The 27,859-nt window shown below is 44.9% G+C and overlaps 1 long non-coding RNA gene across 1 annotated transcript in view; it reads left to right on the top strand.

Annotated features, from left to right (window-relative positions):
• Window positions 1-27,859, top strand: part of LOC138526565 (uncharacterized) — a 65,495-nt gene that overhangs the window by 23,171 nt on the left and 14,465 nt on the right. Inside the window, exon 2 of the long non-coding RNA XR_011283622.1 lies at window positions 17,362-17,475. This is a non-coding gene — a long non-coding RNA (uncharacterized lncRNA). The remainder of the gene's footprint in view (window positions 1-17,361; window positions 17,476-27,859) is intronic.

The raw sequence follows: 27,859 nt of genomic DNA, 5'->3' as shown, positions 1-27,859 counted from the left end.
TCCACAGCAAAAATACACATTAAAAAAAAATAATACAAGTTAACCAGTGAATATGGGATTCTTTAACGCAAACAGTTTGCTCTTATGCATTGTGTTAAGAAAATGTTCATATCCATATACATATACAATTAGGCTTTCTTTTTTGCCTGTGAAGCTAGCGGACATCAGAGATGTAAACTGTGCTTTAAAAGGGGAGTTTTATTATTGCTCTCTTTCATTGTCTAATAAGGAATTTAATAGGTAACTGGAACTGTGTGTGGGATTTCAGTCCCAAACATTGCATCACAATTCCAATTACTTAACCATTTACATATTAGAAAATGCACTGTCAATAACAAAGAAATGTTTCCAAAAAGTAATTGGTCAGGCTTTCCAAATCAATCCGTGCGCCATAGGAATACCCTCGAGGTTTCCCATAGCTAACAAGTAGCCCTGTTAGTGAAATGATGTTCCGCTAGAGGCTCTGGATCTGCATGTTTGGTTCTCCTTTTGTTCTGCTGGGGGGAGGCTCCTGACGGAGGCCTTATGGGCACAGGCTGGAGGAGCCTAGCCCTTCATTGTGATACAGTTAAATGAAGTGCTTAATTTTCACCTCTCTACTCAGTTGAGTGCCAGACATCTATTTCGGCTATGAGAAGTGCAGGTATTCACATTCTCGAAAAATTAGAAGTGCAGTACTGAGGGCCGGGTAGGACCGACCCATTTAAAGCACTGGTTTGGAGGACACTAGGTATCAACATAGGTGGTATGGAGGAGGATGGCTCTTGAGCAGTGGTCGAAGTGTACGAAAAGAAGTAGTGGAACTATGTTCCCTGCTGGCTTGCACCCACTCCCACAAGCCCCATCACCACGTCCCCTCCCACCCACAATACACCCCCCCAAACACTTGCACCTGCTGTTTAAGGGAACGTTCAGTGCAGTACGCTGAAAGTGCAAGTTTCAACATCTTCCTACACTTTTATTTTAAAACGAAACCATTACTGAACGGTTCCTTTTTAAAATAAAAGTATAGGAGCTGTAAAAGATCATTTAAAAAAGTAGAGGAGCACCGCTCCCGACCACTGCTCTTGAGCTAGTTTGCTGGTTCGGTAGCTCCTTACTGTGAACTTGTGCAGAAGGTATGGCTGAATGCTTTCAAGGTGATATGCTTTGCTTGGATCATTATCTTTATCTTACTGTAGAATGTAGATAGGTAAGGTGAGAAAAGAGTGTTAGAGCGCAGCAGCTGGACCGCCAGCTTGTACCACCCATTGATCCTGGCTGTGAAGGAGAATGGGTAGGCAGCTTTGATGGCTGGGCATTGGCAAAGAGTGGTCCTGTAGCCCTCTCGGTGCGTGAGGTCCTGCCACCAAATGTCCAAGAGGGCAGGGGCCCTCAGACTTGAAAAGGAAATAGTTTCTTTTGAAGTCACTCTGACTTCATAAAGACATTTTTTCTGGTACGGTTCGGTCCCGTAAAGTCAGAGTGACTTCAAAAAGAAATGATTTCGTTTTTAACAAATAGGGCTACCCTCAGCCTATGACATGGAAGCCTCCAGCTCCTATTCGCGTGTCGGGAACATGCATTCCTGCTGCAGGGAGCTGGGGGACTCATTCCTCGGAACAACGGATTCAAAAAGGTAAGAAAATATATGTTGTGTACATTTCTGTGCATACGTGCATATAAGTGTGTGTGTGCGTGTGTGTGTATGTATATAATGTAATGAGTCTGAATGAGTGAGGTGGCTGCCTGGGTGTGCGTTTATGAGTGTATGGTGAATGGGTGCACTTGTTAATGTATGGGTGGCTGGGTGTTCGTGGGTGTGTGAGTGTATGGTGTGTGAATGTGCGTGTGCTTGTGTTTAATGCCTGGATTACTAAGTAAGTGATAATCTTAATTACTCCTAGCCCTGCTCTTCCTCGCCGAAGTACTTGTTGTATGAGGCACCTTGCTGCATACACAAGAATTGGGATGAGGTAGAGGGACATGAGGTAATACCTGGCTTAGCTACCTGTAATCTTCAGTACTCAGAGTCCCACTCTTCCTCGTCCCAGTTCTTACCAATGAGGCGAGGTGCCTCATTCGTGAGTACTGGGAGGAGGAAGAGGGAAATGGAAGCAATTCTGGGCTGAGGAGCTGTTTTGGGGGTTTGGGGTAGGGGAATGGAATGGAGAGGGGATGTGTGGGGGTGGGGCAGGTGGGTGCGCTAAATAGTAATGGTCATCCATTTCCTGGGTAAGGAGGCATGATATGTGTTTTTAGTGGCTAGACTGACATTTTGGTGCAACCAGTCCTGTAATTTTATAATGTGGCATGACTTTTTTTGTTTTACCCTACGAAACAATTGCAAACTCTCTGGCTATTTAGATATTTTTTCTCAGAAAGTTTGCTGCATAATGCACTGTTTTAAACCATTATTCAAACATTCATCTTGGGGCACCCACAAATCCCCTTTGGATGGCTTGGGCTCCAGGGACGTCATTTCACCAAAATGCCAGGGGTAGTGGAAGTAACATCATTTGACCCTTGACCCATGATCACATCACAGGAAGTGAGGTAATTTGACCCCACCCCAAAGTGATATCGTGGGAAGCGATGGAACACGACCTTTCACCCGTTGACAAAACAGGAAGTGACATCACATAGCATTGTACACTACGATAAATATGGTTACGATATCACTATAATGTGATGTACATTTCATACAAGAATGGATCGCCATACACATCGTTAAGATCAGTGTGTATAGGCCCATATTACCAAATTACTGTGAATGCAAGCAGACGTCCATGACCAAATGATAATGATGTGTTATTATATAGCACTTACACTTGAGAGCTTTATATAGAAAAAATATACACCCAATCTCACCCAACCTGTGCTGGTACTCATTTATCAACCTCAGAAGGATGAAAGGCTGAGTTGAGGCGTTTTAAGAACGGACTAAATCAGTGACTCACCCCCTGAAGTGTGCCTGAAATAAACCTTTAATGAGTCTAGCAATTATTGTATAGAATTCCAGAAAGACACATTATTTGTTATTCCTATTCTTTCTTATTTAGGGTCAGAGCTGAAAGTGTTAGACTTGTGGCACTCTGGTTCTTATTTTACTTCTTTTTTTAAGGGGCCTGAACAAGAAAGCCAGCCACTCCAGAAGTAAAGAGCCACATGGTGCTGGCCACCGCCCAGGAGCCAGGAGCTTGCATTACAAAAAACCCCCCAAAAAACTATTTTTTTCGTTTTTGTGGTCGCAAGGGAGGCCACAGAGGTTGCAAGGGAGACATCAAAGGTCGCAGTTACAACCTCTGGCGACCCCTAAATGATGTCCCTGTTGGGCTCTCTCGCTGCACCTGGTCACCCTGGTATATTTGTGGGTATTGTTTATGCCCCTTGAATTATAAAAATCATCAACTGGCACTGGGTGAGTGACTGGTGGGTGAATGGTTATGAATGTGTGTGTGCAAGTTTGGAACCTGGGCAAGGATCATTGGAACATTAATGTTTTCTTACATGTTTTTACTGGCATTTTTGGGCAAAGTCAAATTGATGAATGTTATTGCATGGAGTGGTGTTTGGGGTGTTGTGTTTATAGCACATGGGGTCAGGCAAACTGTACATTTTCTGTGGCATGGCATTTTTTACTCACATATGGGGCAAGACCACTATGATGTGTGTTCTTATATGTGGGCGGAGGTATTTGTGCAGCCAAACAAGGAGGCAGTTGTCGAGCCAGCAATAACATGTTTTATTCCTGTGGGAGGAGATTTTTCACAGCGTTAAGGGCATTAAGGGCAAAGCCAACAAGAGAATTTTCATATATGGGGATACTGGCAGAGCCAGCATGAACATGTTTTCTTATTGTATCTTTACTTTACGAAATATTACTGGCCATACACAGAGTTGGCTGGTATATTTGGGTGCCCGGAGACAGACACAGCCCCCTTGTTTCTAGGCTGGGTGAAAGATTTAAGGTTAGATTAAAACACTTATTGTGTGCTAGTCCAGGCCGCCCAGGAGCGTGGCGCGACCTGTGATTTGTTCCTGAACTTTGGAGGGTGAGTGGTCTTCAGCATGGCTCACAGCGGGGGTCCACATTTTGTGCTATGCCACTGTAGATGGGTCAAGGCGAAGGTGCCTTCCTTGTATTTGTGGCACCTTGGAATGAGATGTAAGAGGTATCTACAGGTAGTGCTTCGGGTGCTGGAGGAGGTAATTCCACATGAACTTCTGTTTTCTGTGGGGATTTTCAGCAATGCTCAATGATATTTTCTTTGGGCATTTGTGGGTCGAACTATGGAGAGGCGATTTGTAGGGGTTTATTATTCATTTAAATTTTTAAAGCGCACAAAATGGCCCTTAGGCACGTGGCACTGTTACAATAGGCTTAATTAGTTGCGGGAGGAATACAGAATAAGGATAATGATGACAAACATGGTTAATACTTACAGTGAGAGTTATAATTGCATGGTGGTGTTTGCTCTCTGTTCCTTGTTTACACTGGAATCAGATCGTAGTGGCTTATGCAGTGGGGAAGACTTCAGTGCAGGGGGAGAAACAGAGAAAAACGAAGATAATATGATTTACAGTGAGGTGTTGGCTTAACGGTTCTGTGGTTACAGGGGAACCAAGTCAGCCGCACTGGCAGTTACAAGAAATATGCTACACTATAGTTCAGGTGGCGTGCCAGAGGGTCTAGTGAAGATGGACTAGCATGCTAGTACTAGTTGAAGAGTTTGGTCTTAAGAGCTTTACGGAAGATGGTGTATGAAGCTTCATTTCTGAGTGATGTGGGCAAGGCATTCACATTTTTAGGTGCTAGATGTTGGAAGCTGGAACCACACGCTTTGGCTCTTATGAATGTGGGGATATCCACTGGTTGGAGTGGTGAGCTCAAATGGGTCTAGAGGAGGTGACTGGTATTATTTTCTATGATAGGTATGGGGGGCAGTGCGAGAGAGGCACTTGTGTGTGATGGCCATGGTTTTAAATAGAATGCGCTCTTTAACTGGCAGCCAGTGCGCATCTCTTCTAGCCTGTGAGAGATGTTCCCTTTTGGGTTGTGGATGCAGTCATTGTGCAGTAAAGGCACAGAAGGAGTAGTGGTACACACTGATTTATTTTGGACAGTCTTTTTTGTGGTCTTTCTTCTTCATTTTATCCCCGTGGTCTTGTGTAATTAATCTTTCACCTCCCCCAATAGGACTGTTTGCTTTAGTGAAAATCTGGGGTGAACGGTGTGATGTTGCCTTCACAATGTATTTGAGGGACTGAATTAAAGTGGTTATCTTGCAATATGTGACATTTAAAGATGTCTGAATGTTTAATTGCTGCTTGGTATTGTTATGGCTCACAGAGAGAAAGTCAAGTCTACCAAATAAATAGGCACATGTTGAACAGGTGTGAAAACCGCCGGATATGTGTAGTAATGAAGCACACACGGGAGGTAAGTGAAGCTTCTTTAATGACAACTAGCCTGAGCCCAGCAGTGCTCAGCCTACATTACAGCTCTCCATAAAACCTCAACGGTTGTTCTTGGAATGTAGAACATTCATCAATAGTAAACATGACATCAGAGTCAGAGTGGAATGCTACATGTAGAATTCCACTCAAGAGCAATGCCCATTATAACAATATGTTTCCATGCCCACTGTGGGACCCTCACTCAGAGTGATTTGTATTTTTGCTTCTCTACATGTTAGCCTAATATTACAGAGTCCGTTTATGAGTGATTTCAAATTCGCTTCTTTCATAATTGGATGGTGGAGATAAGGTCGGCGAGGACGAGGTCAGGCGTTGTTTTGTTTGCGGTGCTATTGTTGTGCTAGATTTGTAACTGCGATTCTACTGTTCGACCAGGGGCAGGAAATGAGTCGGTTCAACTGTCATTCATATAAATATCTCTGTTATAACGTTAAAGAGTGGCTGGAGAAATCTCAAGGGACGTCGCACGCTGTTGCCAAAGCTCCGACGCCTGGGTAGGAACTGCAGGCGTCATAAATCAGCCGAGGCGAGTTACAGTGCACACTTTCCCCCTGCTGCTGCTGCATGCGTGGACGGGGCAGCTTGTCTCGGCAAGCCGTGAACAATGGCACCCATTTGCGAAGCGTGGGAGCTATTTCTAAGTAGTGTTTGCCTGGGATTATCGTGCCATCACCAAGGCAAACCTACCGCTTTAATGCCATGGGCTCGGGATTTGGATTTACTGATTAGAAACATGGGGAGGAAGATGACTCACGAGGCACGTGAAGGCATTACTTATTTAAAAAAAGAAATCCTCTATGGAGTGCGCCATCTTCGCTATTATCAAACATTAAAATGCTGCGTTATGGGAGGTGCTGCGAAAAAGCCCCTGCGAACAGAAAGCTCTTGAAACTCTCTATCTAAGCTTCCAAAACACACGTGTCCCGAGTACACGATGTGAACAGAGGAGACATAGCCTTCTCAATATAGTATCCCCTCTGCTCTCCTATGGGCAGTGTGACTGAGGCCAAGACTTAACCACGTCAGTGGTGTGGGGTTCCCCCGGACACACAAAAAGAAACTGCCATGCACTCAGGGGAGTTGCTAGGTCTGGAAAAGACCCGGGGCAAGGCTGATGTCGGAACTGTTGGGACTGGGGGCTAGCTAGCCTTTTGGCTGTAGCTCCTGAGATTCTATCTGGGGCTACAACCAGAAGATCAGGGGCTATAGCCCCCATAGCCCCCCCTAGCAACGCCCCTGCACTAACGAGATACATACATTATGTTCACGATATAACATTTAAAAATATGAAACCATATATTCCCTTAATGCGCTGAGAGTAAACATTTTAGCCCATTGCTTTTAGAAAAGAATTAAGGGCCTGATTCACAGATCATTTTTCAATGGGAGTGTGCCAAGCCCTACGTGTTTCTATGAGCGTGCAGGGACTCCATTCTCCAACACGACAGTGATAGCAGAATTACCATTCCTCACTCAATGGCATCACAGGAAGTGATGTCCCATGACAGTTATATGATATGATATTGCATTTATAACGCCCCTGTACACAGGTGTTTCAAGGCGTGACAAGGCAAGGGAGGGGGAACAGAGGGAAGACAGACAGTGATCCTACTAGGCCGGGTGTCATTCAGATTGCGCAGGGGAAGGGGGAAGGGGATAAGTGTGTGGGGGAAGGGAGAGGGGAAAGTGCAGTACATGGGATAGTTGAATAAATAAGATAATAAAAACGGCCAGATGGTGGCAAGTGCAAGGTAAGTGCAGACATAAGTGCCGGTAGGGGGGACTGTAGGGATACAGAAAACAGTCCCCAGGTGCAGCGGTTGCCAGGGAGGCGGTGCAGGTGTGCAACTGGCGGGGCCTGGGCCCAAGATCAGAAAGGGGGGCCAGGTAACCAGTGCAATATCAGCCAGGAATTCAGCAGGGCAGAGGGGGAGAGAAAGCAGAAGCAAAGAGGAAGGTCTTGAGGTGCTTTTGGAACTGGAGATGGTTCTCCTCAAGTTTCCTGGAGGCAGTAAGGATGTTCCGAAGGGAGGCCCCTGCCGAAGAGAGAGATGTACCACCAACTCGTTGCTTGGAGAAGCGATTGACCCTGAAGGAGTTGGAGGCAGATGAGCGAAGACCTCGAGAAGGAAGGTATTTAGGAAAAGAGAGTTGAAGGTATTGCGGCCCCAGGCCCCAGAAGGCCTTGTGGACGATGCAGAGGGTTTTGAACTTAATCCTTGCAGCCACTGGGAACCAGTGCATAGATTTCAGTCCTGCAGAGATACGATCCCTGCGCTTGAGGCCAAGGACAAGTCTTGCAGTCCTGTTCTGGATAAGTTGCAGAGAGCGGAGAGTAGATGCAGGCAGATTTAGATAGAGACTGTTACAATAGTCCAGCATAGAGAGAACCAGGGCTCTGGAGACAGTGAGCTTCTGGGGAGAGGAAAGGAAGAATACCTCTGAGGAGGTGCAGCTGGTAGTGTGAATTCTTAGAGACTTCAGAGATATGAGGAGAGAAGGAGAGTGTGGAGTTGAAGATGACCCCGAGGTTTTTAGCCTTGCAGGTGGGAGCAGGGAGAGGGCCAAGAGAGGCCGGCCAGAGAGCTGCAGGGAAGGAGGGAGTGGGTGTGTCGATGAGTAGAATCTGTCTTACTGACATTAAGGCAGAGGTCATTGCCTGACACCACTCCTGGATAGTAGACAGTCAGAGATGAGGGAGGGAGAGGAGGAGGCCGAGGGTAGCCTGAAAATGAGCTGGGTATTATCCGCATAGCACTGAAAATTGGGGCAGAGAGCGGCGATGCGGTGGGCAACGAGTGCCAGGTATTGGTTGAACAGCCAGGGAGAGAGGTTAGATCTCTGGGGGACACCACAGGTAGAGAAAAAGATATTGGAGAGGAAGGGCCCAAGTTGGACCAAATTGATGCCAATGATGCCACAAGATGGGATGTCACATGACCATGACCCTGATGTCATTGCTGGAAGTGATGTCACAGATGTAAACAACTTCAACTTAATAGTAATAAAATACCAATTTACTAAAGCAGGAAAAATACTATTTTACTTGGCAAACATATTTAACTGGGGCACTGCCTTGATATGCCATACGTGGGGTCATGATATGACAAGGATGCACATTGCAGAACCAACAGTGGCCCGGGACCGCTGTCCTATGACAGCACAGCCTCAAATGGCCAGTCACTGGCACCTTAAAGCAGCATAGTCTTGCACGTCAGATAAACTGTCATTACTTGAAAAATACAACCACATAGTACCCCATGCTGATATAAAATTGCAAGTGTGGTATCCTCCTATATGCAGATATTGTGCAAATGTATCCTCCTATATGCAGATATTGCCATATTTTCCCTTTTATAGCCTCACACTGACAGGTATACTCATGAAATATAGCACACATCCACCTTATGACAAGTACAGCATCTCATTTCTTAGAAATGTCATCATAGTCAAGAGCAGACTTTCAGACCTTACAAATGCCATCTAATGCCTTAATGCATAGATTAGTCACCGTAGGCCAGGCCCAGTCTCACATGTCTCAGAGCTCCAACCATATGCCAAGTGCAATCTCAATTGCCTTAGTAATGCCATCGAATTCTAGCAAAAACCGCTGCCTCATATGCAAGGTAGATTCACCATTTATGAGGCACAGTCTAACATAGGCAGGGGCTGCCAATATACTCCAAAGGCAGCCCAATGCCCCAGAAACGGGCTCTAATGTCAGATAATGCTGAATGTGTATGGTACAGCCCCCAAATGTAAAGTATAGTCCCGCACATGCTGCCATCATATGCTCAAAAGAAGCCTCTAATGCTCCAGTAATTCCATCCAATGTCATGTAAAGCTTCATATGCATGGCAGATTCACCTTCTGTATAGTGCATCCTCTCATGAGCAGCTTCTGCTGTCACCTTTCAAGTACAGTCTTCCCCCAGTCCTGCCTTTCCCGATACACACAGGTGCAGACATATACACCTGGTCACCATATGTAAGGTTCTGCTGCTCGGCCATGCTCCTCCCCCCTAAATACTTACCGGTGAGGAGGCTTTGGCTCTTAGCTCTGTTAACGAGCTGTGCTCTGAAACCAGGCCTAATCACCTGTGCTTATTTTTCAGGCTGTGCCATTTCCTGTGTGGCGCATCAGCAACGTCCTACTAACCAATGAAGGTCCTGAGGAGATGCTCCCATGCCTTGATCTTCCCTTAGCCCGTCAGAAGCTGTTCTGAAGCTGCCGAGGGTCGAGAGGAGGGACAAAGAGTGGGGACTGCTGAAAAGACAACTCTCAAGAGTGATCCTTAATTTCAGTTCATGGTAACGCGGCACCTGTGATTGCTGAAACATGGGTTGTATGGGCAGCCGGATGTGAAAGCCAGCCACACAGTTGGCAAATTGGTGAGAAACCCTTAGAGCATGGTGGCTGTAGCGAGCATCAGATAAAGGGAAACTGTTCCCAATGCCTGGATAAGTTGCCCTCAGACACCTCAAAGTTTTGGATCTCTTTTATTTTCCATTGGGTTGGTGCCAAGAATGTTCTCCAAAACAGACCCACAGGAAAGAGAAATGGTGACCCGGGCAGCTTGTGCACCTGGGATTTGGAAATCCTTTTAATAAGAACATGTTGCTAGGGGTTGTATATCAGAAATGACAATTTCCCATGTTCGAAACTCTTTTTTTGTTTCCCCTTTATGAAATGTAACAACCCACCTGTAATGTCTTTGCATTTATTGTGTCTTCTATCCACATCATTTTATAAAAGAGGGATCCTTTTTAGGTTACACAAGCTAAGAGAACGTGGAGAAAGGTAAGGAAGGAAGAGTAGAAAAACGAGATTATAAAGAAGGTTGCTGGAAAGAACTGGCTTCTGTACATTTATTTTTTGTGAAGTTTCCACATCTCACACCAACCGGGAGTGTGAATATTGCAAATGGCGATGAGCAGATGCATGTAACGCCACGCTCCGCACTGCAGGTGCATTTCTTTTTTTCCTGTCTGTACGTGACATGGCTGTTCATCGAGCCACTGCTGCATTCTGGACTGCCATGCCCTTCTGTCTCTCACTCACCCTTCTTCAAAAAAGACATTTTGCAACAACAGCCAGCCAATCCTGCTATGGGTGCTGCCACTGTGCATCGAAATGTTATACAGAGCTTTGCTCATTTCTTCTCCTCTGACTGCACTCAGACATACGAGAAGGTGGGAAGGTGCTCCACAGAATAAAGTGCTCTAGCACATGTGTTTTTGTGACCGAGCCGACCCGGGGTCTCCTAGGTCCGTAAGCTCAAAGAAAACACACGCTCAGTATGCCTTCCGTTTCCGGGGCCCGTGTCAATGTGCCTTTTAATGCCTTCCTCCTTTACACACTTTTCATGACTTAGCGTCATGACGGGTACCACTGGTGTTGGAAACACAACATTCCTCCTTTGTCAGCAAAACAACATCCCTCCCAAACTTGGATGTAGAAGAAATACACAAACTCAAGTTCACTGTTGTAATCAGCTCACGGTTCTTTGGTATAATACATGAAGGACAAACCATCATAGCTGCGTTGATGGCGGAGGACGCTCTTGCAGGGCGTACTGAGATCGATTCCCTCTATACGCTTTTGGGGTGTCCTCCAGCACAATCTGTTCCTGTTGGGTAGCCCTTCCGGGAGAGGTTTCAGGTACCAGACCGGGTGCAACCTCGACTGCCGTATTAGTGAGCCCTAGTTCCAAGGTATTGTATCTTCTCGGGGCTTCCTTCGTGGTCAGTCTTTCATCTTCAGGCGACATTGTGGGGGCACTTTTCAGAAATGGGAAATGTTCTTGTGTTGCCGTGATCATCCTGTGTTTATTCTCCACTATCGTCCACTCATACGTCAATGTCATTTTCTTCACGAGTGACCTGTTCTTTACTAGTGCAGTGTCGCCAGCCTGGAGGTCATGATTCGATGGTGTGTTCGTTGGGTTAAGCTCACATGGTCATTGCGGGTTTGCCTTGCTACTTCTACCTGTTGATTGTCGATTTCTGGTCTCATCCAATTGTGGTGTAGTGCAAGTCCCACTTGTATCGGTACCCCAAACATCTGTCCCGCGGGGCTCACTTGGGTAGATGAGTGTGGTATCTATCAGTATGAGCAGAGGAACCGGTGTATCTCAGGTAGCCAGGATTTTTGTATTTCTTTCGCTATCCGGACTACCTTGTTCAGGGACGCTATAAAAGGTTCTGTGTCACCGTTCGTCAGTGGTCAGCATGGTGTGAATCAATGATAGCGCACGTTTAAGTTATCAAAGAATCCCTTAATTTCTTGACTTTTGAATGGCAGTCCATTGCCTCTCTTTATCTTGTTGGGTACCTATGGACCGCAAACATTTTTTCTAGTACCTTTATGATTGACGACACGTCCATGGATCTCACAGGCTCCGACTCTCAGTTTCGGCTGAATTTGTTGACGGCTACTAGTAAGTAAGCTTCATTGGCTATGGTACAAAAGTCTTTTCTGATAGCTTCCCACCTCAGGTGGCTGCGGGGTGGATTGGCAATCGGCTCCAGGCGTCCTAGCCACTGGGAGGATTGGCATGCTGCGCAGGATCCCTTGTTGTATGTACGGTACCAAGACCATTGACTTCAGAAATGCTTGAGTCTTCACTATCCCTTGGTGGCCTTTGTGGGTTAGCCTAATGGCTCATTCTTCCAGTGTTGCAGGTAGCACAATCCAGTGGCCTTTAAATGCTATTCCCTCTGGGGATATTGATAGCACGTGTCAGGTGCCAAATAACCCATGTAGCATTTCCTGGGCCACTGCTGTTTTTTGGGCTATGGCCGTCAGGAAGTTCTTCCAGTCACCCAGTGCTATGGAGCCGTTCACCAGTTGTAGGCAGGTGTCCTGTGCTGTTTCCTCCACCATTTCTTGAAACTTCATTGTTTTGGGTTGGGCACATGCCACTACATGGCAGCCATGTTCATCCGTCTCTTGGGCCGCTTCACATTCCAATGGTGTCACTGGTAGTGGGTGACTGGAAAGATAATCTGCTGGGTTATCTGCTCCTGCTTTGTAGATTACCTCAATGTCAAAAGGTTGCAGCTGTAGCATCCACTTCTCCAGCCTGGCAGGGTAGTGGGGTGCTGACCCTTTGAATATGGGCAGCAGCGGCTTATGATCAGTGTATTTGGGGCCGAGTGTCCCATTAGGTACACGTGAAATTGCCTATAACCCCATGGGATCGCTTGTGCCTCCTTTTCTATGTGCGCCTAGTTTTGTTCAGTTTTGTTAAGCACTCGGCTGGCAAATGCTATGGGGTGGGTTGTCCCTTCCTGGTCTATCTGGATGAGGACTGCCCCTAGTCCTACTGGGCTGGTGTCCACATGTAGTTCGGTTCTTCTTGCAGTGTTGAAGAAAGCCATTGTTGTTCCCGTCATGAGAGAATCTTTTATTCATCAGAATGCTTCTGCTTGCTGGTTTCCCCATTCCCACGGGGCATCCTTTTGTGCCATGTCTCTTGATGGCACTGCTACTGTGGCCAGGCCTGGGATAAACCGGCCACAGTACGTGGCCATACCCAGGAGGCTCCTTATTTGCAATGCATTCTTTAGGTGGTCTGCTCCCTTCAAGTGCCCAACTTTTGCTGGGTCGGGCAATATCCTGTTGGCATTGAAAACATAGCTGAAGAACGCAAGCTTGCTTCTTTCAAACTCACAATTCTCAGCATGGAGGGTTAGCCCCAAGTCTTCCAGGCATTGAAGTACAGCTGCTAGTCACGTGTTGTGTTCTGCTGCAATTTTCCCGTACACCAAAATGTCATTGGTGGTTCCTGGAAGGTCTTGGAGCCACTTCCGTATTTCATTCTGAAACACTTCTGCCATGGAAGAGATCCCAAAGGTCAGCCGGCAATATGTCTGGAGCCCCAGATGTGATGTAAAGGTAGTGATGTAGCGTGACTCTGGGTAGGTGGATCTGATGGTAGCCTGAGCATAGATCGAGTTTGCTGAAGACTGTTGCTCTCGTTAGGTATACCATTAGCTCATCGATTGTTGTTGTTATGTGCCACTCTCTGCCAATCACCAAGTTTGTTAGTCTCATGTCAATGCATATTCGCACAGCATTTGGTTGCTTAGGTTTTCTCATGACCACCATGGGGGATACCCAGGGAGTGGGACCCAATGTTTTCTCTATGATATGGAGGTCTTCCAATTTATTCGGCTCAGCTTCCAGGGCTGCTCTCATGTGGAACGATACCCTCCTATGCTGTACCGCTCTTGGTTCAACGGTGGGGTCTATATGGAGGGTCACTGAAAAGGTTTTCAGGCACCCAATCCCATGAAATAATTTGGTGTGTTTCTCCAGTAGTTTGTCACTTTCCAGGGTCTGGATTCTGAATGCAAAATGGATCAGTTTCAGTTTTTATGCTGTCTGGAAGCTTAAATCTCTAATTGCCCGCATCCACAACATAGATGCCGATCCGGCATGCCTCGGTTGTTTTCTACGGTGGCCTTAAATGAACCTTTCACAAGTAGTGGGTTCTTCCATCCACACACAAAATGTTGTACTGTTTTTTGTTGTAGTTGGGGGCTAAGTAGAGAGTTTTTCAAACTGCAAGACTGGCATGACGTTTACTGTTGCTCCTGTGTCAATTAGCATGCATGTTGAGGCACCATTAGCTGGGAGAATTTTGTCTGGAGTTACGCTACCATCTGGTTGGCTTGATTGCTGCTATCATGTGCACCCTTCCTCTTCTTTTCTTGCGGTGCCCGGCTGACTTTTCGGGTGTGTAGTCATCCTTCGCTGGTCGTCATCTTCACTATCCCTGTCACTCTGCCTTCATTCCAAAGCTACGGCTCTTGCCTTTCCTTTGCTCTTCTTCTGAGCCGTACCAGAGTTTTTCCTGACAGTTTCTTTCGGGGTCCTTGCGCATAGGCAGACATATGGCAAGTGGTTTAAACTGCTGCACTTGCAGCAGGTGATGCCTAAAGCTGGGCATGGCTTATTTTTGTGCCAGGGGCCTCTGCATGATTTACAGGTTTGTTGCCACGCCTCTTGCTGCCTTGGTGAGTTGGGTGCTTTGCCCTGGCCTCTAGGTCATCTGTTCACAGCCGCTATTGTTGCTTCATGCTTTTCATGGTCCACCGGGAGGCGGCTCATAGCTGTTTCCAAGTGGGCCACCTGGGCATCTGTTCTTTCACATTCTCGCCCCAATGCTAAATATTCGTTTCAGCGTTAGGTTGATCTCTGACAGAATGGCACTTCTGAGTTTTTCTGACGAGATCCCATGTATAACTTGTTGCCGCAGAGTGAACTCTTCGTCCAGGAACTCACACCCTTTTGCCAATTCCTGTACCCTGGCATGAAACTCATCAATCTTCTCGTTGGGCCTTTCCCTTGCTAGGCTTAGTTGAAAACTCTCATAGTCTGGATTGAGCTGTGGCTCAAACTTGTTTAGCTCCATCTTTGCTACGTCATAGTTATCCTCCTGACCACGGTTAGGCAGGGCGTTAAATCGTCACAGTGCCAGCGTACCTAGATTCAACATGAGGAACGTGCATTTGTCCTCTTCTGCTGCTATTTTCCAGGACTTGAGGTGTAGCTCGAACTATTGCAACCACAGTTCCCACCTTAGGGCTGCTCCTGCTGCTTATGGGTCAAATGGCTTTATGAACGTTCCTTGTGATGAATCAAGCCAGGTGGGTGCATCTGTGGGCAAGTCTTGTGCTTCTGCCCCTCCTCCTGCAAGTCCTATGGCCCTGGCTCTGTCTGGTGATGCCAACTGGTCATCTGCCATGTTTATAGTGTTGTGTATGGCTTGCCGTTGTATCTAAGCCCTTCGGGTGATTTATTGTGCATTGACGTGTGACCAGGTTGTCGCTGGAACTTCTTTAGGCTGGGTCTGCTATCTTGTGCTGTACGAGCCACCTGTTTTGGTTGGTATTGTGGTGCTCCATAAAGTATGTTATTAATTGTGGCTATTGTTTTATTTATTTTTTTCTTCCAACACAGAGCAGACTTTCCTGTTTGCTGCACCTGGTATATGTTTCTTTTCCAGTGCCGCGTCCACTCGGTGGTCGCAGGACTCCTGTTTTCCTGGTTGCACTGTCCTTTGAGTTTGCTAGCGCCATCTGGCTCTGGCTGGCGGCAGTGACCGCCCTCCCAGGCGTTGGTGTTTGTTGCCGCGGGAGATGCCAGACATGCAGGCAGCACACGACGGTAGGCGCTCGCGTGAGCTCTTAGCAGGGCTCAGAATTTCACTTATGGGGAGTGACTTTAAGGCTCAAGAAGCCAATTTAATATCTTTGTGAATGATAAATGTCAAAGGTAGGTCCACAGAACATCAAGATAACATTCAATGTGTGTGAGTCTTTATGTGTCTTTTCTAACCTAAATACATACTGGAAATGTATCATTGCTGTGGTCCCATAAAAATAGCTCTCCAAACATGACACAAATTTACAAGAGATTTGTGAAAGCAGTGCGAGTCAGTATGGGGAAAATGCGGCCATTTTGAGCTATTCAGGAAAGCTGAATGTTTAATGTATGAACAAGTTGTGCTCCATCCTCTGACAAGTCACAAGGGACTTTGTAGCCTTGCAAGCAGCATCACATTTCAAACAGTGCACCCTAAATAGAGTTTTTCAACATAAGCAGAGGGACAGGAGGATGTTGTGGTAGACCCCTTTGGATTGAATAAGGAGGTTAGAAGGTGGATCTCTATAGAGAGAGAAATGAATTGAAGATGCACACAGTGGGTCAGTGAATGTATTTGTATATTAGAGTGCATTCGCATGGAACACTGTTTGCAGGGAGCTGAAGATGTGTGGACCAGAAGGTCAGGTAAGAGCAGCCAATAAACGGCAAAGGGCAGCATAGCCAAGCAAAGGGTGTGGGGTAGGTGTGGAAATCGGCTACATGGTGGTGTGCGGTAAAGCGGAGGAGCAGGTCTGCTCAGACTTTTACTGCACGTCCCAGAATTCAATCTGTGTCACACAACACATTCATATTACATAACGCAGCTGCCGTTTGGGGGCCTGTGAGTGACTGCAAATGAAGCCAGCTGTGCCCGCTACCAGCACTGCTCATCTGTAAAAATACATACACTCCTCCCATGATGCTCGAGGAGGAGTGTAGATATGGAGGCTGCAGAAGAGCCGGATCCCTACAGAACGTCTGTGGGAGTCTTCAACGGAAGAACATTCACGGATCCACCATCACAACCTCGTGTACTTACTCTGGTATCATGTGACTAGCTTTTGGCACTACGGAATCCTTTTAAATCTGTGCTTTTCTCCTTGTTGCTGCATCCGCTCTGGCTGAGAGCTAAACCTGATCTGAGCCAGAGCTAAACATGGCATTCCAGTTTGGGAAACCCTCCTGCGCTCTAATTTCTTTGTACATTTGAATCGAGATGCTTCAGACATCCACCTTCCTTATACAGATATGTTTAAAATGATGTTAATTCTTTCAATTTTTGAATTAAATACACAAAATAAGACCTGCTCATTAAAGGTTTAAGTCGCTTTCATTTCAAGATTATAGTATTGTAACCCATCAATTGTGGATTAGAGTACAAAATAGCAGGATTATTTTTACAAGGATATTAGTGTTTTTTTTTTCCTAATGTCACACCGCAAGTCTGAAAAGCATAAAAAGACCAATGGTCGCATTTACTTCCGCAACCACGCTGCTAATTAATACAATGTAAAGGAAAAATGTTGTTCTAAATACTTTTAATCCTCTTTTTAAAATACATTCACAGGTTTTGTAGCAAATAACTATTTTATGCCATATTTACTGAACTGCTGGAAATCCTGCAACACTGTTCATAGAAGTTGGTGGAGTGCCAATGTCCTCTATTGATTTTTCCTTGGAATTCTGTGACATACGAAGCTTTTGTTCTCAACAGGAAAGCTTAACTCGCTTCTTTTTGCTTTCCAGGCCAAAAGGAATCTCGGCCACAATTGCTGGATGACTGACTTTAAGAGACTTAAGTCCGTTGACTGACGGTGGCTGTCATCGAGCACTCTGAAAGAAAATGCACCCCAACGAATGGTAAGCTAGAATTAGAGCTCTCATTAAAGACAATGTGCATTTGTGCAGGGGCGTTGCTAGGGGGGGTAGGGGGGCTATAGCCCCTGATCTTTTGGTTGTAGCCCCGGATAGAATCTCAGGAGCTACAGCCAAAAGGCTAGCTAGCCCCCAGTCCCAACAGTTCCGACATCAGCTTAGCCCCGGGTCTTTTCCAGACCTAGCAACTCCCCTGCATTTGTGTAAGCCCAGTTTTGCACAGTATTAGTAATAGAACAAAAATTGCACCACTGAAAACAATGTAGTCTTTCAATGCATTTTTGCACAAGTGCTCTCTTTGCCCTTAGCATATGCTATTAGCACTAGAGCTCAAGTTCCCTTATGGAAACATTTGTTGAATGCATATGTTTTTGCACTAAGGCAATGCGTGCACAATTGTTATAAGTGTGCAAACGTGCACTTGCACCCTTAACACTGTTCTGTATTGAGGTCCCGTGTCCGGATCATATACAGTGTAAAAGTGATTGGCAATTAAGCCCAGTTGAAGAACAATTTTGCCAGGGTGATGGGCATTTTTAAGCTGACATTTGCAATGCCATACCAATGCAGAAAATGCCATGGAACTGAGTGCCCAGTGAAAAAACAACACCTGCATCATCTGCACTGACTGACAAGTTCAAGGGGCACATTTTGCAGTTTTTTATATGTGCAAATATTTGTGCTAAATTGCCTGCCACTGGTGCAACTTGTGTACAGAAGGCATTGCGACGGAGTGCATACTTTGAATGACCCTAATACTCCTAAAAAGGCAATGATCTGTTGCATGCAACGCAAGGTGGCAGAACCAACACACACATCCCTTTCATTAACTGAGGAGAACAGAGAGTAGCAACCTCTGGCCTAATACCTCCAGAGAGGAATGACTAAAATGCAAAATGGCAGCCTGTGGTTCGCAATACGCTGATAAGGTGACTAGAGGACAGAAACCGAACACGCTATTGTGGCTAAAATCAAATAGAACAATAGAACCATAGCAGATATATCATGTGACTACCCACCAATCAGGGGATGGCATGAAAGATATCAAAAGGGGAAAACATGAGAGAGAAGGTTCATACAAGAGGGACTAGCTAATGAATGGTGATAGAAACACCAAAAGCCCAGGAAACCACCTCAGAAAAGTAGGTGTGGATGCTTTATATGTCACCAGAAGATCCATGAGATATCCTGTGAGCGGTGTAGAGATGCACTTAGTAGTCGGAGCAAGAGAAGGTGTTGAGTTAGTGCAAACTGAGGAAATGTGTCTGGTAGCCAGAGCAAGAGTGGATGTTCTGCGAGAGGCAGGTAAAGCAACTAACTCTGGGAACCCAACAACAAAGCTGAAAGAGAATATGAGGATAGAGCAACGTAGAAGAGGGACCCTGGAGCTCAGAATGTACAATTGGGGCCCAATGCTGCCTATTCGTAAACATAGTCAACGTACCAAAGAATCTAGAGGAGAAAACATGCCATGATGCTGGATTCTGGGAAACTGAGTTAAAGTTATGTTATGTTATGTTACTTTGCATTTATATAGTGCATTATGTACCATTGGTATGGTCTGAAGGTGCTGGTAGGTTGAACGTCCTTGGGAACCGAAGTTCAAGTCAGTAGAGAGAGTAGAGAGAGTCAAAGGTGCGTGTGAGCACCGGATATGTATCAAAGTCTCGAGGGGAAATTGTAGAAGAAAGTTTTAGCGACTGGCCTTACCTGCGTCTTCTGGACCAATTTTTGGTGGAAGAGATAAGGTCGGTCCTCCCTGGAAGCCTGTGCCGCCTGGTTGGTGACAGAATGCCCAGGCTAACAGGAATGCCAAATGTAGTAAATAGTAATGTTGTAACGCACGCCGTCACTCGTGTTTCCTCCCCTTTGTGATGATTCCAATCGTAGGGACTCACGTGGTGGCAGTGACAGTTGGAAGGCTATGAAGTGAAGGCGTGTATTATCGGCGGGCTCGCCGTAATAAACTAAATATATTCAGCTACACTTACCGTCTTCTTCCAATCTTTACATTGGCGACAAAGGAGGTTGTATGTAGTAAATAGTAATGTTGTAACGCACGCTGTCACGCGAGTTTCCTCCCCTTTGTGATGTTTCCAATTGGAGAGACTTGCGTGGCGGCAGTGACAGTTGGAAGGCTATGAAGTGAAGGCGTGTATTATCGGCGGGCTCGTCGTAATAAACTAAATATATTCAGCTACACTTACCGTCTCCTTCCAATCTTTACATTGGCGACGAAGGGGGTTGGCGAGCCAGCGGCGATGAGAGGAACCCTGCGTCTCAGCACACGCGTCCTGCCGAGCCCCAAAGAGCACTGGTGGGCTCCGGCACCTCCTGCTCTCCCAGAATCGGGGAGAGAGTACAGTGAGATGCGCCGCAGGGCCCTGCCACCAGCTTTCCCCTCATCGACGGAAAAGTCTCCTTAGCACACCAGGAGAGGAGCAGCTGTACGCGTGAGCCCCAGCCCCCATTGAGGTGAGGAGAGGCACGGGGAGAGCGGGGAGGGGCCCAGACTAACGAGGATGTCGGCGGGCCTACTAGTTGCTGTAACGGCATCGTAGAGGAGACCGGCCCAAATAGGAGGCAGGCGAGCGTTTCGCTCACGGAGACAACGCTGAGTACTGGAGAGCGTTCGTGTTGTTCAAGCCTCCTCTGACACGCCCATAACTGAGAAGATATAGGGGAAAAAAGCCCAACTGTTTCAAAACATATGAAACAGTAAACAAACATTTTCTAATTTTCTATGGACTTATTCATTGCTGAAAGAAAAGTAGAACAGTTACAAGCAGATTGGAAGGAGAAGAAAAGTTACATTTGCTTTAGTTCTAACGATGACAAAGAATGAAACAAGCAAAAGTTTGTTTTTTATGACTCCAAGTTGGATTAAAGTAACATTTTAACAGCAAAATATAGTTACTACAAAATGTATAAAGACAACTGGAAGAAGTATTCTGATCGATCTGTAAGGAGTGCTATAGCCATAGCATTTGAACACTTTGACCATGGCTGCAGCTAGCATGGCCCCACCTCCACCTTTCTTAATGGAACCAGGGATCCCACCAATAAGGTGGGATAGGTGGAAGAAGCTTTTTGATACTTATTTGGTGGAAATTGGAGGGGATATATTTGCTGCTGCACGGAAAGAAGCGATTCTTTTACACAATTTGGGTACAGAAGGTAGAAGTGTATATGATGGTTTACCGCAACCTCCACAAGAAGGTCAAGGAGAAGTGGATCAGTATACTTTGGCGGAGAAGAAACTGGAGATTCATTTTGAGGCAAAGAAAAACATAACATTCGAGAGACACAAGTTTTTTCAGAGGATACAAGACACCAATGAACCTGTAGAGAATTTTGTAGCAGCATTAAGATCTCTGAGTCACACATGTGAATTTGGTCAAATTAACAGATTCACTGATACGAGACCAGTTAGTACGTTGTACTAACAACATGAAAGTTCAAGAAATACTTTTGACAAAGGATGTGTCTTTAGATGCAGCAGTAGAAACTGCCAGAAGCATGGAGCAGACACACAAGTACATGTCAACCATGAAAGGAGAAAAACAAGAAGGGGAAATGGCAGTTGTGAGAGGAACCAGGAAATTGAACTTGAATAAGGAGAACAAGTGCTATAAGTGTGGCAGCAATCGTCATATGTACACGAGTGCATTCTGTCCAGCGAGAAACATGTCCTGTGTAAAATGCAAAAAGAGGGGACATTTTGCAAGAGTATGCCGGGATTTGAGTCATGTGCAATACATTGAACCTGGAACAAGAATCCCAGAACAAGAGGAAAGTGTGGTTGCAGTCCAAAACATACCAACCAAGCATGTGTTAGAGATTGCAGAAGTCTCCAATAGAGGAAGTGCACCTACCGATGTGTTTATGGTAAATGAAAGAGTCATTACACTAAAAGTAGATAGTTGCTCACCCTGGACTCTAGTATCAAAAAGAACTTATGAGAATTGTTTACAAGGATCAATCAAAGAAATGAACAGCACAACATAGAACCGTATGCTTACGGAAATGTAAGGATTGAGATATTGGGAAAGTTCCAAGCGACCATTAAGTACAAAGGAAGAAGTTGTGAGTCAGAGATATATGTGACACGTGAAGGATCTTCTTTGTTGGGGTGGGGTGAGCAACACAAACTAGGAATTTGAATACAGGCAAATGCGGAGGAGCCAGTTACAGCTGCAGAAATAAAGGACAAGTGGGAAAATAAGTTTCCTAAGGTGTTTCAAGAAGAACTGGGGATGCTCAAAGGGTTTGAGCATGAAATACAATTGAAGGCCGGTGCAATACCAAGAGTGCACAAAGTGAGAGCAATACCTCATGAGTTGAGAGAGAAACTGAAGTTAGAAATTGAGACTTTACTACAGAAAGGAATCATAGAACAAAGTGAAAGTTCTGAGTGGTTATCTCCTATAGTGGTGACAATGAAACCAAATGGACAAATAAGACTTTGTGTGTACATGAGAGATATAAATAGAAACATACTTGTGGACAGACATCTGTTGCCAATAATTGGGGACACATTATCAACTTTGAAAGGAACAAAAGTTTTTCCGGTGATCGACCTTTCTCAAGCGTACCACCAAATTCCCTTGAAAGAAGACTGCCAGACTCTGACTGCATTTGTAACGCCTTTTGGCACTTTCAAATATTGCAGAATGCCGTTTGGGCTTGCTTCTGCAGCTTCGTTGTTTCAGAGAGGGATGGACACAATATTGGAAGGGATAAAGAACATTGTAGTATTTCAAGATGATGTGCTTTTATATGCAAAAAATGTGGCTGAACATGATGAGGTTTTAAGCAATGTGTTGAGCAGACTGTCTGAAGCAGGTTTGACAGTGAAGAGGGATAAGTGCAAGATTGGGGTTGAGAAGGTGGAATACCTTGGGCATGAAATTGATGAGTGTGGGGTGAGACCAAAAAGATGCTTGGTGGATGCGATAAAGAATGCACCGGTGCCGTCTAACAAAGATCAAGTGAGATCTTTTTTGGGTCTTGCTGAATACTATCATAAGTTTGTTAAACATTTTGCGATAGTGTCCAACCCAATGAGAAGGGTGCCAAGTTTGAATGGACTTCGGAGTGTAGTGCAGCTTTTGAGAAAATGAAGGAAGCGATTAGTGAAGCTCCCTCAATTGGAAAATGTGATCCTTCAGATAAAACAGTAGTAGTAGTTGATGCAAGTGTAATAGGACTAGGACATTGAAGGGAGCGGAGTTTAAATATTCTGTCATTAAAAGGGAAACATTGGCTATGTTCTGGGCCATTACGCACTTTAAGTATTTTTTGTGGGGCAGGCGTTTGATAGTTAGATCCGACCACAAGCCACTAGTGCAAATATTTGAGAGTGGTAGATAGGCTTTAGGCTCTTCAAGGATAAGCAGGTGGGCTTTGGGCCTGCATGCTTATAATTTTGAAGTGAGTTTTTTACTAGGAAAAAAAAATGTAGTGGCAGATTGCCTGTCCAGGTTGCCGATTGGAGACACTGAAGTTGAAGGTGGTAAACATGAAATAGAGAAATCAGTAGTGGCTGAGGTTTTGAGTGCGGTCAGTCAGGAGATGTGGTCCAAAGGAGAAGATTCTGATCAAGAACTAAAGTTGGTTAAGGAGTGGACGGTGAAAGGTTGGCCTCAAAAGATAAATTTGGAAAGGAAATTTGATGTATGGTGGGAACCCAAGGGAGAGTTGAATATTTTTGAAGGTAAACTAAGGAGAGGGAGGTATCTAGTTCCACCAGAGTCTGTCAGGTCTAGTTTGTTAGAACTAGCTCATGAAGGTCACCCGGGAGAAAGTGCTACGAAAAGGAAACTTCGTTAGTATTATTGGTGGCCACAGATTGACAAGATGGCTGAGAGGTGGGTGAAAGATTGCATGATATGTCAGGCAAGTGACAAGACTAAAGTGGTACGTGAGACTCCATTGGTTCTTAATCCTGTTCCTATTCAACCTTGGTCCAAAGTTGCAGTAGATATCATGGGGCCTATAAGAGGTTTAGGAAAAGGTCTGAGATTTTTGTTTGTGCTAATTGATTTTCATTCAAAGTGGGTTGAATGGGAAGCGGTCAAAGAAGTCACAGCCAAGGAATTGATAACATTTTTAGAGAAGGTATTTCTTAGAGAAGGTGTACCAGCAGAACTTATCTCGGACAACGGAGTTCAATTTGTGTCAGAAGCGATGAAGAAGTTTCTTAGTAGTTACAGCATAAGGCACATCAAAACAGCGTTGTATCATCCGAGAGCAAATGTGATTGTGGAGAGAGTTAACCGATGGTTAAAGGAAGGTTTGCAATTGGCAATGAGAGGGGGGCAACCCTGGAGAGAGGTTTGAACTTATTGACGTGGAGTTATGCCACTACCCCGCATTCAGTGACAGGAGTGTCACCGTTCGTGTCCCTGAAAGAAAGGGAGCCAGGAATTAAAATGTGTCCGGGTTGGTTAGGAGTAGCTAAAGTGGTTCATGTGGATAGAGTGCACATTTTGAGACTAATAAATGCCAGTCAAGAAAAAAATATAGTCAATTTCAATGTACGTGAAAAAGTGAAGGAACGTGAGTAGAATGTAGGGGAGAGTGTGTATGTAAAGAATCCTAGATTGGTGAACAAATGCTTAAAGAGTAAATACTTGGGGCCTAAGAAGATATCTGCTGTTAAGAAATGTGTAGTAATTTTGGAAGGGGGTGAAGTGTGGTCAAAAGGAAGAATTGCGAAGGTGTATGGAAAGAATGAGACAATTGAGAGTGCAGAGAAGCAAGTTGTAAAAAGTGGTGAATATGAAGAAGTGTCGGCTAGAAGCAAATTTAGAAATTCTGGCAGGATGAGAGCCAAACCAGTCTGGATGAGAGATTATATGGCGTGAATATTAAGTTAGTTGTGTATGATCTAAAGATTTTAATTTATGCACATGCTATACAATTTATGTTGTTCTTAATTTTAAATGTTACTTGTTGTTGATGTTGTGCATGGTATTTCATTTCTTAAGTTATGTATTTCATTCTATGTTGAAGTGTTTTTTCCTTCCTAAGGGGGGAGATATGTAGTAAATAGTAATGTTGTAACGTGCACCGTCACGTGAGTTTCCTCCCCTTTGTGATGATTCCAATCGGAGGGACTCGCGTGGCGGCAGTGACAGTTGGAAAGCTATGAAGTGAAGGTGTGTATTATCGGCGAGCTCGCCGTATTAAACTAAATATATTCAGCTACACTTACCGTCTCCTTCCAATCTTTACACCAAACCCAAGGAAACACTCACAAAGAGGACAAAAAACCTTGAGGAGGCACAGGTTGAGAAATAAATGCAGCAAGGAGTTTGCTTAATGAAGCACAGTAGCAGACAGGGACGTCATTTCACCAACATCCCAAGGGTAGCGGAAGTGACATCACGTGACCTTTGACCTCTGATGACATCATGGGAAGTGATGTCATTTGACCCCGCCCTAAAGTGATATCGCAGAAAGCGATGGGACATGACCTTTCACCTCTTGACAAAACAAGACGTTGCATCACATAGAATTGTTCCTAAGTACACTACGAAAAATATGGTTACGATATCACTATAATGTGATATACAGTTTATACAAGAATGGATCACCATATGTATCATTAAGATCAGTGTGTACAGGCCCATATTACCAAATTACTGTGGAAGCAAGCAGACGTCCATGACCAAATGATAATGATGTGTTATATAGCACTTACGCTTAAGTGCTTTCTATAGAACAAATATACATACAATATCACTCAACCTGTGTTGGTACTCATTTCTCGACTTCAGAAGACTGAAAAGCTGAGATGAGGTGTTTAAGAACAGACTAAATCAGTGACTCACTCTCTGAAGTGCGCCTGAAATAAACCTTTAATGAGTTTAGAAATTATTGTATAGAATTCCAGAAAGACACATTATTTGTTATTCCTATTCTTTCTTATTTAGGATCACTGATGAAAGGGTTAAACTTGTGGAAGCGTTTTTTTTTGTTCTTTTAAGAGGCCTGAACAAGAAAGCAAGCCACTCCACAAATGAAGAGCCACATGGTGCAAATTTGTTTTTTTTAGGGGTACCAAGGGAGACCATAGGTGTAGCTTGGGAGACCTCAGGTGTCGCAGTTGCGTCTCCTGGTGATCCCTAAATGACGTCCCTGGTAGCAGATGTTTCAAGAAAGAAACAGCGGTCGTAATAAGATGCAGAGTAACGGTCATGGAAAATGCAAAAATAGGAATAAAGGCACTGGAACTGGATAGGAACAGAGGAGGCAGAGGCCAGAAGGAAGGAGGAATGAAGGATTGAGGAAAATGAAGGAACACAGGACAATACTAAGGAAAGAGTAACAGCATAAGCCAACGAGAAAGTTGTGACGTGAATACTAGCATCTTCTGGGTTCTTTTCTTTTGCAAGAAAGTAAACTAAAGGTAGCTAAAGGTTCAAGGCATCCATAGGAGATTATGGAAAAAAGACAAGTTTTGACGCTGCATCCTGGGCAACGTACACTAAGTACTGAGGCATCCATGAGGGATTGTGAAAGCGAGCAGATTCTGACCATGCGTTCCAGTAAATGTAGTCAAAGTACGGATGCGCGCCAAAGAGGCATTGAGAAAGAGTATGATGCTGCATTCTGGTAATAGTAGTTAAAGTATCAAATCATCTGTACGTGACTGTGAGTGGAAGAAAGTCCATTCATTCAAAAGACATTGCATTCTAGGAAATTAAGTGAATTTCCACAATAAGCACAATAAGGTCTTTTTTTTACGACAAGAAATGTCATTCTGACAAGTTAAATAAAGTTCTTGTAGATTACAACTCCAAAAAGATTTTGTGAAGCAAAGCATCTAATCCTGGTATTTGCAGAGATATGTCTGAAGTAGCTACCAGGGGGTGGAAAGGTCACACTAAAGGGTGATAGCTGAGAAGGAAAAAACATTTCTACAGAAGGGGAAGCAGCTCTGTGATTACTCTGGGCATCTACCTTATGGGGGCTTCAAGGGAGGGTTCCCGCACCTAGTACTTCCCAGAGTCCATATAAAGCAAGCACCCACCCAACATTGTGGTTGTATGGATACCTCAATGGTGTATGAAAATGGTCTACTGAGCTAATGTAGGCACTGTCTATATTCTAGTCCTGAGGGAATCTTTGCGACTATTTAAGCTCTTGGTTGCCAAGGGGAATTGGGCATTGAGGCCACTAAATGAGCCGAGGGGGCTTGCATCAATAGATTTGTGTGATAATTCTTAGCTGGGTTTTGTTTTTATTTCAGGGATTTGTAAAACGTTGGTATTCGTGGACAATGACACAGTATGAAGGAGATGGGTGAGGATGGGGAAGGCACAGGCACCGTCCCAAACCTTGCAATGTTGCAAATCTGCAGGGCACTTGCAAGCATGTACAGATATATCTGGCTGGACCTTACCACTTGCATTTTGGAACTGGCATGGGGGAGTCAAAAAGGGCTCACAGAAAGAAGGCACACCAGAAGTCACGTTTAGGAAGAGTTAAGTAGGGAGATGCGTTGGCATCTCTGAATTCTCGGTAGCTGGTCAGCCTCCAGATTTTGGATTTTCTGGATCAGGGTGAGGAGGAAGATGGAAAGGCCTAGGTACTGTTTGGCAACATAAAGCAAGACAGTGTTATTTTTAGAGTGCAAGGTAGAAGAAGCAAGGGTTGACCACTGGCTTGACTTGGATGATTTTAGCATGAAAAGGTCAGAGGAGAATCAGTACAACTCTGTGCCATCAACTCTAGAAGATGTGCAAGGAACAAAAAGGAGAAGGCGGTAAAAGTGCTGAAGTCAGCAGAGCGGTCCATCATGATGAGTGTTGCTGCCAGAGTCTTCTTACGTCATCGAGTCCAGGGATACAAATACACTGAGTGCCTGTAAAAAGGCACGTGCCAGTCTGGCTGTCATCTAGAAAATCCCTCATTAGAATGGTTGCAATGAACTTGGAAGGCAAATGAACTGCAGATTAAACTGCTTTATCCTTATTTCTAGCACACATTTTCTGTAGAAAACATTCCCTTTATTTTTTACAAACAAATACATGGACTGCCTTCCAAAAACAGAATGGCCAGCAACATAAAAGAAGGACTAACCCGTCCTAACACCCCGTCTCCCAACCCTGCATTCCCTCCTTCCCCCAAACAATCCTGACCTCCACACACCCCTCCAACCCGCAATATTTCCAGCACTGCTCCAGCATACAACCTGCCGATTTTGACAGAGAATATAAGCATACAACAGAGCTTTTGCTCTGCTACTTATTACAGGCCTTGCTGTCCATTAGTTTACCAACTGGTCTGGTGGCACAATCAGCTAATGGGTGAGGCTGGTACCTTGTAAGGGTTTGGGGTTCAGCCCCAGCTGCCACGG

Source organism: Ambystoma mexicanum, chromosome 7p (genome assembly GCF_040938575.1).
Source record: "Ambystoma mexicanum isolate Mex_15411 chromosome 7p, UKY_AmexF1_1, whole genome shotgun sequence".
Lineage (NCBI taxonomy): Eukaryota > Metazoa > Chordata > Amphibia > Caudata > Ambystomatidae > Ambystoma > Ambystoma mexicanum.
The sequence above is the reverse complement of the archived record's forward strand: the minus strand, read 5'-3'. Positions and strand labels throughout refer to the sequence as shown.